At 45.5% G+C, this 16798-nt stretch overlaps 1 long non-coding RNA gene across 1 annotated transcript; it reads right to left on the reverse strand.

The window, feature by feature from the left end:
- Positions 1-4392: 4392 nt before the first annotated feature.
- On the reverse strand, positions 4393-15761 carry LOC142317123 (uncharacterized). Its single transcript, XR_012754667.1, has 3 exons — positions 15515-15761; positions 13904-14073; positions 4393-11469 (listed from the first exon to the last, which is right to left on the reverse strand). It is a non-coding gene; the product is annotated as an uncharacterized LOC142317123 (long non-coding RNA).
- Between the last annotated feature and the right edge of the window lie 1037 nt (positions 15762-16798).

Genomic DNA, 16798 nt, shown 5'->3' on the forward strand with positions numbered 1-16798 from the left:
CAAAAAAAGTGCCATTGCACAATTGTTTTTGGGATATTTTATTCAACGTGTTAAATATATGGTGAGGCTGACAGGTCAGTAGGACGCCTCAGGTCAGTACGAGTTCATAGATAAAAAATTCTGAAGTTTGTCCCTCAAAAAATTGGGCTTTTTGCGCTATATTCCGAGACCCATAGCGTCCCCATTTTTCAGGACCTGGGGTTCAGTGATGACTTATTTTTTTGCATCATAAGCTAGCGTTTTTAGGGTTGCAATTTTTGCGCAGATGCTATATTGTGATTGCCTGTTATTGCATTTTAAATAGTTTTTGCAGCAACCAAAAACCATAATTTTGGAGTTTGGAATTTGTTTCTCGCCACACCGCATACTGATCAGATTATTTGATTTTATATTTTGATCGGGCATTTCTAAACATGGCGATACCAAATGTGTATATTTTTTATTTTTTAAACAGTTTTATTTTCAGTGGGGCGAATGGGTGTGGTTTGAACTTTTAGGTTTTTTTATTCTTTCAGATTTTTAAAAACTTTTTTTTTACTTTTTTTATTTATTTTACTAGTCCCCCTAGGGAACTATAAGGATCAGCAGTCTAATCACTTGTTCTTTTCTGTTGATCTAGGCTGCGCAGCTCTGATCAGCAGAAATGCTTCTTTCCTGTCAATGCCGACGCTCTGTCGGGTCTCACAGGAAATACATCATGGTAGCAACAGGAGTCATCACAACTCTGATCTACCATGGCAACCATCATCTCCTAGTGATTGCGTCACAGGGTTCCGATAGCAGCGTGGAATGGCGTGGCCATTTAAATCACATTTTGACAGCGTGATCTAAGTGAAAACCAGGCGCCGGTGGATCACGGATCCACCTGCGCCTGTTAGCCACACATGTCTGTTGTTCAAATCAGCAGATGTGTGGGGGGGGGTCACCACTGATTCACCACAGCAGCCGGTGGTAATTACCCCGACATTACCAAGGACAAACTGGGGTCGTAAAGGGGTTATCCAAAAGCACAATGTTATTAAAGATAATTTATCTAATATAGTAGACCTGATATGTGATGTGCAGCTTTTACATAGTGTAGATTAAGGTGTCAGATCTGCTTTAGAATAGAATTTTGTAGTTTTAAAATATTCAAATTTAAAATAAATACTACCAAGTTTGCATTAAGAATATTTTATATTTTTTCTGTTTATAATTATTGTTTATAAAACAATGTGATCGGCAGTGCTGAATGGGTGTGGATGGGGAGTGGTTATGGGTGTGACTAGTTGTGAAATGGGTGTGGTTAGGGGTGCGGCCTAAAATCGCCGCGGCGCTCATAGCGCGCCGCACAGTTTATCCCTCTTTCCTTTCTTTGAAAGTTGGGAGGTACTGTATGTATTACATGCTGTTAGGATTGGGCTTCAGTGCTTAAATTTATAATTAAAGGAGCTGTTCAGGTTTATGATGAAAGTCTGCAGTCACTTTAGGTGACTGCAGACTTCTGAATTCTCATAGTGCATGCTCTGTACACTTTTAGAATTTTTTCATGCCAGTGGCAAGAGTAGACGGACATGTGGGCACAAGTATACTGCGTACTGCACATCCGCCTCACTGATTTGAATATAAGCGGATGTACAGTACTCCACTGCGCTCACTATCAGAAGATGGAGAAAAACTGAGCACTCCGGTCATCTTTTGCTGCCACTGGTACCTAGAACAGGTGAATGGCAGGTGGGCCAGACCCCGTTCGATCAGACATTGATGACCTATCCTAAAGATAGGTCATAAATATTAAAGTAGTGGACAACCTCTTTAATATAGCCATGTATAACATAACCTTACAAGTTATGAATTGTAACTTGTGTACAGGGTCAGAACTAATTACAGCAAAGGTATACAATCACCAGAACCATCAGAAGTACAGAAATGCATAATTACAACCCCCATCAGAACAGAAACAGCATCACAACCACCAGCAGTACAGAAATAAATCACCAAAACCACCAACAGTAGATAAATTCCTCACCAGAACCACTAGCAGTACAGAAATTCCTCACCAAACCCTCCAACGGTACATAAATACATCCATATAACCCCCATCAGTAGAGAAACAACATCACAACCACCAGCAGTACAAACATTCCTCATCCAAGCCACCAGCAGTACACAGATTCCTCACCAGAACACCAGCAGTACAGACATACATCCATTTAACCCCATCAGTACAGAAACAGCATTAAAACCCAACAAGAGCACCATCAGTACATGGTACATCAATTGTAATTTCAGGTCAGTCCCATAATCATTTTTACCGCATGAACCTAAAACTCCAGGAAGTCCTTAACAATGGTAAAGAGATACTGGGAAATGTTATCAGTAATTATCAGACTGTGAACCATACAGGAACCACCACAGTACTGATGAGAATTAGTCAGAATCACAAAAAATAATTTACATCCAGGTACCTTATAGATGACATTGTCTCTGTTCCAAGTCATTTCTTTATTTTCTTTATCTTGTCCAGACACCAATGATGACTTTTTTCACATAAACAGCTCGTTGCTGCAGACTTCCATCTTCTCCGGTCTTTTGCAGCATATCCCGAGATGATACCCTTAAAAATAGCAGAATGAATAGAATACTCCAATATATATATAAAAAAAAATCTGCCCTATGCTGTGTGCCTGAATAAATAACTGCCCCTCACTGTGTTCTCTGCACAAAATATGACACACATACTGTCCCTCTAATGGTACAGGCCCTCCACAATGCCCTCTCCTTTCATTCTGGGCCCCCTCTTCACACTGTTCTCTACACTGTGTCCCCACTATATTGCCCAGTCTTTATACTGTGTCTCCTCATCACACACCCCTCCTCACTATGGCCTTACACAGTTCCCCCCAGTTATCGGGCTCACGTGGATTGGCCAATGCATAAGCTAAAAATTTCTTTTTGTCAATATTTCCAAAGCAGTAATGCATACTCATTTTTTACATTAGCTATGTATTTTTCTTTAATATTCTGATAGCAGTAACACAATGCCAATGTACCTTTATATTATTGAGTGCCACTGGATATGCTTTTGTAGTAATGTTGTTTTTTCGGTTGGCACCTGTTCCCATTTGTGGAAGTTGCTGGTCAATTTTCTGATACACGGTCATTAAAACCATTGATGTCTTCAGGGGAGGCACACGACCATAGGACCACCCTCTTACCAACACAATGAGTATTTGGTGAGTTTTTTACCTCAGTATTTGTAGCCAAAATGGGTAAAAAATGCAGAAGTGGTGCCCGTGTTTCTATTGTTTCTATTATAAATTTGCTCTGATTGTTCCACTCCTGATTCTGACTTACAAATACTGAGGAAAAAACTCACCAAATATTCAATGTGTGCACATAGCCTGAACTTACATGCATTTACGCTGCAGATAGCACTGCAGCATAAATGCATGCGTCCTGCGTGCCCTGCACAATCTATGAAGATTGTGCATGACACGTGCACACGTTGTGTGGCGCCCTGGACAAGCCAGGGGCCACAGAGAACAACACCAACACACCCCACACTCCCGGTCAGGCACACCAAAGTCAGACAAAAACCCTTGTTGCCTTCCTCCAGGGGCTGATGTCCACACCAGGGGGTGGGCCAGGCGGTTGGCCCCGCCCACCGAGGAGTACACAGACCTGGAGGCGGGAAAAGTAAGGCAGATTAGTTTGCAAGTGAAAGTGGAAGGAGGAAAGTGGTAGTAGAGCAGACTGAAGTTGGTCCGGATGTGTGGCCCGGACGGATCAGCAAGGTTGGCAGACCGTGGTGACCGTCTGCAGGAGTGGCCTATTGGAGCTAACCGTAAGGACCGTGGATGGGCGGTGGCCCGGCGGTACCGGACCGGTACGCAAAGAGAAGCCAGCACCATGTGGCAGGGGCTTACGGACCCCGGCAAGGCTAGGAGTCGCCGTGAATTTGCCAAATCCGTTAGCGAAGGGAACCTCCTGGGTTTCCCAGCAGCCAAGTCCCGACAGAAGGCAACCGTCCAACCGAGAGAGGGAAACACAGTCACCGCCAAGGCTAAAGTTCCCAGGGCCAGAGCCTGCGGGCAAAAGGGGCTCCTTCAGCAACCTTCAAGCTGGGGAGCGGGTCACCGGTGGGAACCCATTGGAACCGTTACACTACATAGGTGCAGGGAAAGGCAGTCACCATCAACCTGCCGGGAGAAACAACACCGCAGCCGTCTGTGGGACCCGTCCATCCAGCCGTGTGTTTTACCGAGAACTGTGTCCTCATCATTGGCTGAGTGAGTACCACCGTGCCGTGCGGCACAGCGTTGCCCCCGTGACCCTGCACCTCACCAGGCCCCGTAACCCGCCTGCCATCCCTCCCTACCCCATCACCGGGCCCCGGGACAACCAACCCCCTACCCACGGAGGGGAGAACTAACATCAAAGCTGCTCCCTGTCACCGCTCCCGGGATCCCCGTCCAGAGCAGGGGTGGTGTCACCAACTTCACCACAACCGTGGGTGGCGTCACGGACAATAACCAAATCCCCACCATCAATGCCCCTTTTCACTCACTGGCGAGGAACGCCGCTCGAGTCCCCGGGATCCGGCCCACCGCTCGAGCCACCACCGAGCAACAGAAGCCGGACCCGAGCAGTGGGAGAGCGCAGCGTCCCCTCCTCCGCCCGCAACAGTTGCTTTTATGAACGCAGCGATTTGGGTGCTAACATTTTGACTAAATCCGTGCGTTCATAAAATGATCCCATTCTGTCTATGGTGGGGGCAGCAGCCATAGCGCATCAAATCGGCATTTTTTGTACAAAAAACGGCATCCATTATGCAGTGTTTCTGCAGCATTTTTAAGCGCACATGTGCTGTCAAATCGCTGCAGAATATTCAGCAGTTACGTGCGAATGATCCCTTATACTTTTCCTCTGTTTGTTCCACTTCTGGTATCTGGTATTGGTATACTGAGGTAAAAAAACTCACCAAATACTCAACGTCTGCACGTTGCTTAACAAGTTAAAGGAGTTGTCCACTTCTATTTTCATACTGATAGAATAGCCTTAAGATAGCTCATTAATATCAGATTTGTCAACCTCTGAGACCACTATTCCCACTGATCACCTGTTATCAGCTTCATTCAATTCAGTTGAGTATGAAGTAGATCAGACATGCAGTTTTTGACAATGACCACCGACAAGAGTTCAGCTCCTTACACTGTGTACATCAAAGTTGACAACTGTTTTGTGAATTTATACAATTGTCAATTAAATACTAGAATCAAGAGATTTGTACCTTGGTTAGGCTATGTTCACACATCCGTGTGAAACATCCATGTGCTGTCTCTTTTTTCACTGACTGTTCTCGGACCCAAAGAGTTTCAAAGAGGCATGCACACATTAGCAAAAGATGCACTCAGTTAATATCTTGCAGCATCTACAGGAGAACATCACCCTCTGCTGGTCAAGAAAAACAACCAGGAACTAAAGAGCAAAGTAAGTGTTTCCTTGAGGGAAGGAATTACAAGACATGCCAGGTCAGGTGACAGTTGTTTGTTTCTAGACTTGGAAGAGAGAGGCACTGTGAGCAACAGAGCAGGCTTACAGCTGAACATCAATGACCTGAGCAGAGATTAAGATCATGACCTAAGCAGAGAGGAAGACCATGACCAGTTCCTGAGAAAGACCATGACCAGTTCCAGAAGAAGATCCTTATCCAGACCCAAGAGACGATCCGGCCATTGCAGAGGACTTTCCTTGTGCGCAGTTTCTTCTTGCCCAGGTGTACAGTACTAACTGGTGACAATGGCCATGCTACAGAGGGCGTAGTTGGACGGCATGCTAAAGTGAAGGAAATAGCCCACTAATTTGGACTTGTGGCCTAGCGGGTAGTGACTCAACTCTAGCCAAGGCTTGTGTGCTGTTTTATATACTTAAGATAGTTTCTGACAGTGATGGAAAGAACAGTGACACTGACATTACCCTGATAGTGGGAGTCAGATAATGCTGACGCTGACTGTAATTTAGTGGTAGAAATGTGAACAACATTGTGATCATACTCTGTATATCTGTATTGCCAATTATTTTTTTTTACAGTAAACATCTGTTGTTAAGTTACCACTGGGGTCAGCCTTCTCTGCACTGTTGCATCCACCTTACCTGTTTACACTTGGCATAATCGGCAAGATGCAAAATTCAAGTAAAGAAATGGTGTATCAGTGAGTAACCGTGCCCAAAAGCGCCATCCTCCCTCTTAGAGCCATGCTTAGTAATCTGACAAAATTTACAGGTGATTATTTATTGCTGCAGGACTGGGTTAAATGACTAAAAAGTATGCTACGTATGCACTCTATGACCCCTGCCTTACAGGTGGAGATAGCTTTGCTCACTTTGGATGGAGAGGATGGACAGATGGTCACGTTAAGATACACCATGATACTGTTGATAAGGGAATTCAGATCTTAGGCTGAGTTCATATATCCAATAATCATCCATTAAAGCTGATCCATTGGTAAGTTAAAGTTGTATAAACACATTTGTTTTGTCCATTTTGAAAATATTGATTTTTGCAGGAACCGCTTTTATAATGTGGCGCCCCTGACCTGGTCAGGCACCACTGAGTACTGCACCCATGCTGGGGGCAGTACAATACAGGTAATCCAGAAGGCTGACCGAGGTGTGACTACACAGGCGCATAGTAATCGGGTCTCACACATCTACCGTTGGGATGACTCCTGAGAGATTCCAGGAGGGGGCGTGGCCTCCATGTCCATTCAAGGGGTGTGGTGGAGAGCCTGGTTGCTAGGTTGCATAGGCAGGCACAGTGGGGAGAGGAAGTAGAGAGGAGTGAGGAGTCTGGAAGTGGAGCTCAGAGACAGCAGACGTGCAGGACCCACGAGTGAGCCAGTTTAGTGTGCAGCTCAAGGAGGGCAGACGTGAGGAGCAGACCCTGGAGCTGTTGCAATCTAACAGCATCCGCGCAGTGACTACCGACGGGGGAGATCGGTCACCTGGTAGTGCCACCCGAAATCCACCCAAGGCTAAAGAGATCAAAGGGGTGGCAGAGTAAGGGGACTGCCAGGGAGGTACCAGGCCCGCAAGGGTAACAGGTGCCAGTGCAGAGATAGATTCACCTTTCTTCTGCCAAACCTGCCTGAGGGGACACTTCAGACCTCCAAGAAAACACCACAGAGTCCGCAGCCACGTAGCAAAGAGAGGGCCCATAGTTCACAAGAGGCAAGCAGCTGGAGTGACCTGGTCCAGGCTACAAGCAAACGGGCCGAAACGAGGGGAGAACAAGCAGCAGCAACTTCCCTGGGTGACCCCCGTAGGGACTTCAAGTCGGGGTCACCACAAAACACAAAGGGCTAAGGAAGGCGAGTTGGTAGTCACCCTCATCAGCCAGCCGGAAGGATACCTGGTTCCAGCCTGGTTCATCCCAGCTACGCCCGGGTTACTCACTCTGCCACCTAATGTGAGTAAAACCCCTGAAAGACATTCCGCTTCTGTGTTTGAGTCATTCTGTGCCTTGTGGTTCCACACACTTACACAGGGCCCTGGGGCTTGCCTCACTCTCGGGAGGCCATTACAACTGACTGCACCCACCATCAGCCCCAGGCACCTTTTAATCTGCAGTGGCAGTCACCCTGCCCGCAATAAATACCGAGAGTGGCGTCACGACAATCCTAAGAGAAGATTCCCTACCTGTGACCAGACTGTTCCATCCACGTGGAGTCCCTGAAGGTAATGCACCGACACAACACCTGTGGGGCTTCACAATAACATGGGAGTCAATGGATAGACACCTATCTATTACTAACACCTGGGCTTGATGCCAGCTGCCAATTCACAGCTGACATCAACTCCAAAAGTATTACCCCAATAGCAATGGCAGATGGCGAGTGCTGCTTTTTGGACATACTTCTCTACTATGATGCATTTATTGACCACAAAGACCATGGTATGCTTTATGCTTGGCTTGGGCAAATAAACCAAATTACAGCCTTCGCATGTAAGTATTATGTTTTATCTGACTTTGGAAGCATCATGCTCTAAAGAATATTTGTTCTATTAGATACATGTAGTGTCAATTCTCATGTTCCTTAGTTATTATTTGAGGGGGTGCAGGGTTCGGTCCATCCCAGACCTGCAACCGGTTATAAACTAAGTGTGTTATACTGTAGTTTTTTCATATATAAAGTGTGTGTCTATTTGGCCACTAGGTGGCCGCCCTGTGAAAAGTCATTTCCCTGGTGCCTGCTAGGCAGTAAGGCGTTAGTGTGGGAGGAGAGTAGGAGACAAACAGTTGAGCACACAGGGAGAAGCAGGAGAGTCCTGATGGGAGAGAGTGAGAACCCACATCTAAAGGAGGTGTGAGGAAGAAAGACCCCGATACCTTTGTTTAATTTGCACCCACTGGGTCAGATCCTGGTGCCAGCAATGTGGGGCCCTGGTGAGATCTGGGCTGAGCAAACCACGTCCCAAAAGGGTGAAGTCCTGGTTGGTGGCCACCACCTGGCAAATATCGAAGAACCTCCTTACCAGGCTGAAGGTCAGTGTGCTCCCACGTGGGGAGTAGGGCCTGACAAACCTGGACCAGAAGAGTGCCGTCCCCAGGGGCCCCATCACAGCTTATAGCTAATCTCTGTGGGTGGATTGACGGACCCCTGAAGGAATAGATGAATTTGCTTGACAACATGAAGATGAGTGAGGGGATGAGGGGCTCGAAGGCTCGAGTACCAGGGAAGTGGGTGGCCGGCAAATTAAGTGTGACTGCGGTTGCTAGTGGTAACCCCGCAGGGGAACTGGAGTGTACTGCGGAGGTTTTAAGGAGAAGTAGTTTTATGTCCCCTGAAACAGAGAAGAAATGTGCCCGCCACAGGCGTAATGGTAAACTGTATTGTGAAGATTTGAAAAGTAAAGTAACTTTCCTGTTTGAAAGAGATGATGCCTTTGTGTGGTGTTTGTGGGCACGGGGACCTGCAATTGGCAGCTGGGAAGTGATCCCGAAGGTAAACCAAGTCTTGGCCTCTGGACTGCACCAAAGCAACCCTTCCCCTGCGTTGAAGAGGCGGTGAAGGTGCAAAGAAGTGACCCAGGGCTGCGCTGCAGCTGGACGGCGAGCATCTACCACGACTGACCCCGCACCCTGCTGCCTATCTAACAATTATATAGAGACGTATGTACGTCGCTATAGTCTGCACCTCTCTGGGTACACCAACATGGTGACATCTGGCAATCAATATTGAATCCAATTGCTGAATGCCCACAGATAATGGATGCCGACTAGTGTTGTGCCATTGGTTTGCATTTTCTGTGGGAAGTACACCAGCCGGCATATTATTTAGCCATAAGTGACCTGTAGCTCTCTGTATTATGTTTCCGATATATATATTGCAAAGACTTTTTGTGATTTGCAATAATATAGGAGTATTCTTCACAATGTCATGTCCTACAATGACAATGCAGATGTACAGTAGGTGGCCTGCAGTTATAATGACCAGTGACACATTTGTGAAAGATTTACTGCCACCAAGTGGCTAAACAGGGTATTCCCAGATGACCAAAAATAAACATTTACTATAAGAGATTGTTAAAGGGAGTGTCTGACAGTGAAGTATATACAGATTTTTATTAGGCAAGACTTGATTAAAAATAATAACTGGAGTCAGACCCACTTTCTAGCTTCCATTCCAATCCTGCATAGGCCGCTCAGTCTGCACCTTCTCCAGAAATGGTGTCTATCCCATTTGGAAATCACACCAGCACTGCAGTATGTGATTGGCTGCAGTGGTCAAGTGACGGCAGCAGTCTCTGATGATATGCTCTTCTAGTCACCTTACAGTTGTAGCTTAGACTGCTGAGACCCCAACAAACCCACAACCAATCGTCCCATGTAATGAAGAATCAGACTCAGGTATATAAATCAGAACTCTTTTATTTGGAGATTGAATAACCAAATCTCATCTTTTAGTGGATGGTGGTCGGTCACAGCCCAAAATATCAAAATAAAAGTACTGTAATAAATCACAGTAAGCCAGTACAAAGCGTTGCGCCGCAGCCGGACTCCCGGCGCGGGTTGCTTTTGTACCAAAAACCACCAACGTTGCTGAATTGACCGCTGCTGTGACTACATACGATATTATGAAATCCAAAACTTGTATAAATCATTGTGTAGCAGCCGGACTCCCGGCGCAGGAAAGCCAAAACTCGTACATATCATTGTGTAGCAGCCGGACTCCCGGCGCAGGTCAGCTTTTTGCACCAAAACCATCACATCAAAACTGAAAAAGGGAGGGAGGGTGGGACAGCTGCCTCCGGGTCCCACAAAGTGGGGAGAGACCGGAAGAGGCCGGGAAGAGGTTTATAAAGGGAGGAAGCAGGAGAAGGAGAACAGAACCATTGGCTGCAACAAAACAGGGAGGAGGGAGAAATTACATGGGACGACCAGATTAACCCCTTATCACGGGGCACAGCAGTCAGGGGGCCCTCAGTCAAATACTGGGATGCCCCACAGACTGCTGAGACCCCAACAAACCCACAACCAATCGTCCCATGTAATGAAGAATCAGACTCAGGTATATAAATCAGAACTCTTTTATTTGGAGATTGAATAACCAAATCTCATCTTTTAGTGGATGGTGGTCGGTCACAGCCCAAAATATCAAAATAAAAGTACTGTAATAAATCACAGTAAGCCAGTACAAAGCGTTGCGCCGCAGCCGGACTCCCGGCGCGGGTTGCTTTTGTACCAAAAACCACCAACGTTGCTGAATTGACCGCCAAGGAGGAGCAAAGTAGCAAATTGTGCTCCGACCCCCACCCAGAAAATAAGGCATGCTCAATACCAACCTGCAAACGAAAGAAATATATCCACTCTAAGTTATGTTAAATGTATACCAGCGAGAAACAGAAGCTCTGAATCGTCCGCCGCAAATAAAACTTGGCACTCCAGCTTGAAGTGTACCCAACGATTCTCCAATAGCCAACATGCATTCATTGCGAGGAATAACCTCTGCTAAACCAATAAAAGCTCCTAAAGCAACGCGGAACTCATAGTAACAACCTGCAAATCAAAGGACTATTTCAACTTTAACAATGTTAAATGTATACCATAAAAACAAAACAAAACGTGGCACTCCAGCATGGAGTACTCAACAATCCATCAATAACCGTCCTGGCTTATCTCACAAAGAATGACCTCTGACTAAACCAATAGAAGATCACAAGCAATGACCTGACTAAACCGATATAAGATCCTAATGCAACCTGGAACTCATCATAGTGAAATCTACGCAGAACAGGCAGAGGGTGTCCCCAAAATGGAAAAAACAGAAACACGTAGAAAGGCGTTCAGTGGGATCATAACTTTCAGCAAATCGGAAATCGGTCCTGCCAAAACTTGTCTCAGATGCCTTCCACCTGCATAGCTCTCCATTCTCCGGGCTGCTCATGGTGAGCAGCCAAAAATCCATAGCACGGATCTGACACCATCTGAAAAAGAGAAAATTGTTACCAAAGCAATAAACCGGTCTAATATACCTGAGGAAACAATCAGCATGTGAAGGCTCGGTGATTTGACATTGGAATCCAAATTGAAAAGACCAATTGTACAAGTTATGGTATCATAACAAATATCATCAGGACTGGTACTGGGAAACAAAAGTGTATTATTCCACTTCTCCTATGATCGGGACCCTGCATACCACCTAGTATGCAGAAAACAGTGCACTTACCACACCTATCAGAAGTACGCCTCTACCATTTTGTAAGAGATTATATATATATATATATATATATATATATATATATATATATATATATATATATATATATATATATATTTTTTATTTTTTTTTTTTTTTAGTTTGACCATTCTAATAATTTTATTACTTTTTCCCATGATGACGGCAAAAGAGCAGGTAAGTATAGACTAGTAAAATTGGTCCAAGGATAGAAAACGAGGCACTCAAGAACAAATATCTGAAGGCTTGGTTGTTGGACCTTGAAATCCAAATGAAAAAAAGTCCAAACGAAAAATGTACGGTATCAAAGACCACTGGGACTTGTTTTGGAAAATAAAAATTGTATTATCCAGTCGAACTGTAATCAAGACTCCCTAGTCTCCCAGTATTCAGAAGACCAGCGCAACGGTGTTTAACCATACTCACAAGAAGTGGGCAACTACAGTCTCACTTTTTTTTTTTTTTTTTGCGCCACGCTATTTATCTTTTAGTCCTTACTGGTTTTGGAAGCAAACACATAATAGCGAACATATGAAAAACCGTGCCTACAAATATCCTTGCACCATGTTTTACCATAAGCTTACCATGTTGTAGAGACCTCCCAGGAGACCTCACAGCATCATCGACCATACACATCACTTCGCACAAGGGGTGGAAATGGATCCCCTCCGCTCTGGAATTGGGGCAAAGCTCCCAGAGTATAATGAAAGCAAGAAGGAGCGTAAACAACAATTATTTCTCCAACTAAACCGTAGTGGGGCCAGGACCAATTGGACACCAAACACTAAAGAACCATAATCTGATGGGTGATGACACAGAGGGGTAAAAGGAGAAGCCATGACAAATGGTCTAAGAATGGCAGTGCTCATGTTAATGGACCAAAAGCAAAAACAAAATCTGAAGCGTGGTATTAGTGGGAAACACAGAAATGTAAGGTGAATTAACCAAACTCTAGGATACCCGAGACGCCCTAACGCACAGGACCCGAAATATTTAAAAACAAATTCCCAAACCAGAGCCTGAAGTAAGGCAATTAAAGGATGAAAGGGAATCTATCAAACCATCAGACGTCTGGCCCTAAAGCGTTATACGATATTGTTATGGGGGAAATGTAAAGTGTCAACGCTGGGACTGAACCAGGGATCTGTATGTTACCCGCACAATTACCATTGAACTATACCTCAATCACGGTCAAAGGCCCATTGTGGAAAGGGGCGACTGGCATGGGAAAATTCCCACATCAAGAGAAAAGGAAAAACCGACAAGGGAAATCCCACCCAACGGGTGAATTAATTACCAACAAACAAACAATCAATAACAAAGGGTGCGACTCTAAATAGGGGAACGCTGGACCAAACCTGAAGGAACATGACGTGAGTAATAAACTGGGCAAGCATTAAATCATCAAGCGGTGTATTTTAGAAAGATCCCGTCACGCAATTAATGACCATTCAAGGAAAGGTCTAAAATGGCTCAATAAAATAAGAGGAATAGAAAGCCAAGAAGAGTGTTATAAATTAATGTCTTGCTGCAAAGCGATCAAAATTGGTGACAGTGTGAATGAACTGGTAAAATGAAAGGCAGACCCGATGTCTGATTATGAATGTTAAATTGGTGACAGTGTGAATGAACCGATCAAACGAAAGGCAGACCCGATGTCTAATGCTGACAGTGTGGATGAACCGGTAACGCGAAAGGCATACCCGGTGTCTGATGCGGTGTGGATGAACCAGTAAAACACAATGCACGCTCCTGAAGCAAACCTGCAAAATGTGTTGGGATCGGATACATATAGATTATATTATATATATACACAGCATATATATATATATATCAACTAATACTGAATGGTGAATAATTGTTTAATAAGGAATGGCTAATAATTAGGTAAGTAACAGAGGGCTGTCACAACAGAAACTGATCCAGTGTAGGTGTTGGAAACTGAGGCCCCTGTAGGGGAGCGGGCGTGAAGCTTTGTTGGCAAACCCCTCAAAAGCAGATGAACGTGTGCGCATTGTAATTAGCAACCTAGTAAATCAGCAGCTCTAAGAAATATCCGGGGGTCAAATCCATGATGCCATGCTCCATTTTTTCTTTTTTTTTTTTTAAAAAAAAAAAAAAAACTTTTTAACTGGAATCATGTCTTATTTCCCCTCCCAAAGCCCTGGAATAAGGGTACTCACCACTGTCTTGAGGAACCAGGAGGGGCTGGCTGGCACACAGATGCCTGGAGGGTCGGCGATGGGACCTATGACGTCCTTCTGCGGGGACATTCCGAGGAGCGAGAGGACGTTCAGATGATGAAGGTGAACGACGTAGTGAATGTCTTCGGTGATGACTCGTTTGTGAAAACCTGTGGTAAACCAAAACGCCTGCTCCAGCTATTACAGGCCGGCCAGCGGTGAAAGATACCTAGGAGCAGGGTCGTGCAGAGCGGGTACCACAGCCGTAACGGCATGTCGGGGATCCAGCACCCGCATGCTCAAGATCAAAAGGGGGGGGGGGTAGAAGGGGCCATACCAGCGGGAGACAGCACAGGTAGTGATTAATAATGGAGTGGGGGCATAACATCAGGGACAGGGACATCAGGTGCCTTTATTATTATAGCCTCAGCCACCGGCAGAGACTGTGGGGTAGGGACATCACTGGATGAGGCACTGATGCTGGACAATTAATGCAGCTGCTAATTCTGCGAAGGGGGTGAGGTGCAAAATGTTTGGGCCTCTTCCAGGAATGATGAAAGCTGCCACATGATTGGGGCATGTACAAATTGCAGAGCGGTGTTTCCAGAGGGGGTTACACACACACACACACACACACATATATATACACATACATACATACATACATGCCCACAAACACATATACATACATACATACATACACACTGTCCATAGCCTATTCATTTATATATATATATATTTTAATTTTATATCCTATTTAATTTTATATATTTTAATTTCTTTATTTCTTATATATTTTTATACATTTCTCACTTACAGCAGGAATATATAAAATAGATATATATATATATATATATATATAAAATAGATATATATATCTATCTTGGGACACAGTAGAGTGGGGTGTGCAGGCAGGGGAGGGGGGGAGAATTGTGACACTGGATAGGCCACGCCCACCACCTGAAAGGAGCCCATACACTCCAGGATCAACTATACAGGTGGCTGCGGGTGGGCGGGGCCAGAAGTGTGACGCGACCCAGGGAGGAACAGTGCACGGGTGCCGAGCAGACAGCACCAGAGGTGAGAGAGTGAAGGGGGGGGGCTGGGACTGCAAGGAGAGGAGCCCGTGGGTGCGGGCAGTTAAAAAGAGATAGCAGCGCCGCGCTCCCTGCATAGAGGGAGAGCAGCAGCCGCTCAGTGTTAATAGGGGGTAGGGCCAGTGCACAGCTGCCGGCTCATATACTAAAGGGAGGAAGGTGGCGAGGCTACAGCCCTCCGTGACTGGAGGTACATAGAGGGAGGGAGATTGGGGGGGGGGGGGGGGTGTTTGTGTAAATGAAAGGGTGCGCGCGCTGCGCTGCCGCGCTGGGTAACTGTCGGTTTGGTGGGGCAGGTACTGAGGAGGGGGGCACTATGGGAACAGTGCACTGGGGTTTAGGCGATCCGGCTGCCGAGCACGCCGACCTCCCGCTGGCATGGATGGGAGCAGGGACAGGAGTTTGACAATCAGGAGGGACGGGACACCGGCCAGCAATGAGGGATGGCAGCCATGCATCCCAATCCCTCCTGATAGTCCGGGATGGCAGCGGTTAGATGGACTGCCGTACTCACTCTCTCCAGGTGCACAGCGGGGACAGCTGCCTCCGGGTCCCACAAAGTGGGGAGAGACCGGAAGAGGCCGGGAAGAGGTTTATAAAGGGAGGAAGCAGGAGAAGGAGAACAGAACCATTGGCTGCAACAAAACAGGGAGGAGGGAGAAATTACATGGGACGACCAGATTAACCCCTTATCACGGGGCACAGCAGTCAGGGGGCCCTCAGTCAAATACTGGGATGCCCCACATTACAGACTGCATCAGTGTTGTGATGTCTGAATAGGGCAGATACCACTTCCAGAGCTGATGCAGACCTCTGGAGCAGGCTATGCTGGATCCGTGGGGAAGCTGGAAGGTGAGTTTTCCTCTGTTTATTATTTTTCAATCAGTCCATGCCTAAAACAATATATTTTACTGTTGGACAACTCTTTAATGCAAAGCTTTGCATGTCTCTGTCGTGCCCACATTTATTATCTTGATTTTTTTTCATCTTTATATTTCATGTGTTTGTGCATTTCCATTTTTTATACAATCCTCACAACGCTTCCATTTGGTCTTTTTGTATACAGATGCAGACAGACATACACCCATTAATATATATATATATATATATATATATATATATATATATATATATACACACACACTGTGCACAGAATTCTTAGAATTATTAGGCAACTTAATAAAAACCAAATATATTCCCATCTCACTTGTTTATTTTCACCAGGTAAACCAATATAACTGCAAAAGATTTAGAAATAAACATTTCTGACATGCAAAAACAAAACCCCAAAAAATTAGTGACCAATATAGCCACCTTTCTTCTTTATGATGACACTCAACAGCCTACCATCCATAGATTCTGTCAGTTGCTCGATCTGTTTACGATCAACATTGCGTGCAGCAGTGACCACAGTCTCCCAGACACTGTTCCGAGAGGTGTACTGTTTTCCCTCCCTGTAGATCTCACATTTTATGAGGGACCACAGGTTCTCTATGGGGTTCAGATCAGGTGAACAAGGGGGCCATGTCATTATTTTTGTCCTGCATGAAAAATGTTTTTCTTGAACGATACCAACTTCTTCCTGTACCATTGCTTGAAGAAGTTGTCATCCAGAAACTGCCAGTAGGTCTGGGAGTTGAGCTTTACTCCATCCTCAACCCAAAAAGGTCCCACAAGTTCATCTTTCATGATACCAGCCCATACCAGTACCCAACCTCCACCTTCCTGGGGTCTGAGTCGGAGTGGAGCTCTCTGCCCTTTATTGATCCAGCCTCTGGCCCATCAAGAGTCACTCTAA

The sequence above is a fragment of the Anomaloglossus baeobatrachus genome, chromosome 6, assembly GCF_048569485.1.
Source record: "Anomaloglossus baeobatrachus isolate aAnoBae1 chromosome 6, aAnoBae1.hap1, whole genome shotgun sequence".
NCBI lineage: Eukaryota > Metazoa > Chordata > Amphibia > Anura > Aromobatidae > Anomaloglossus > Anomaloglossus baeobatrachus.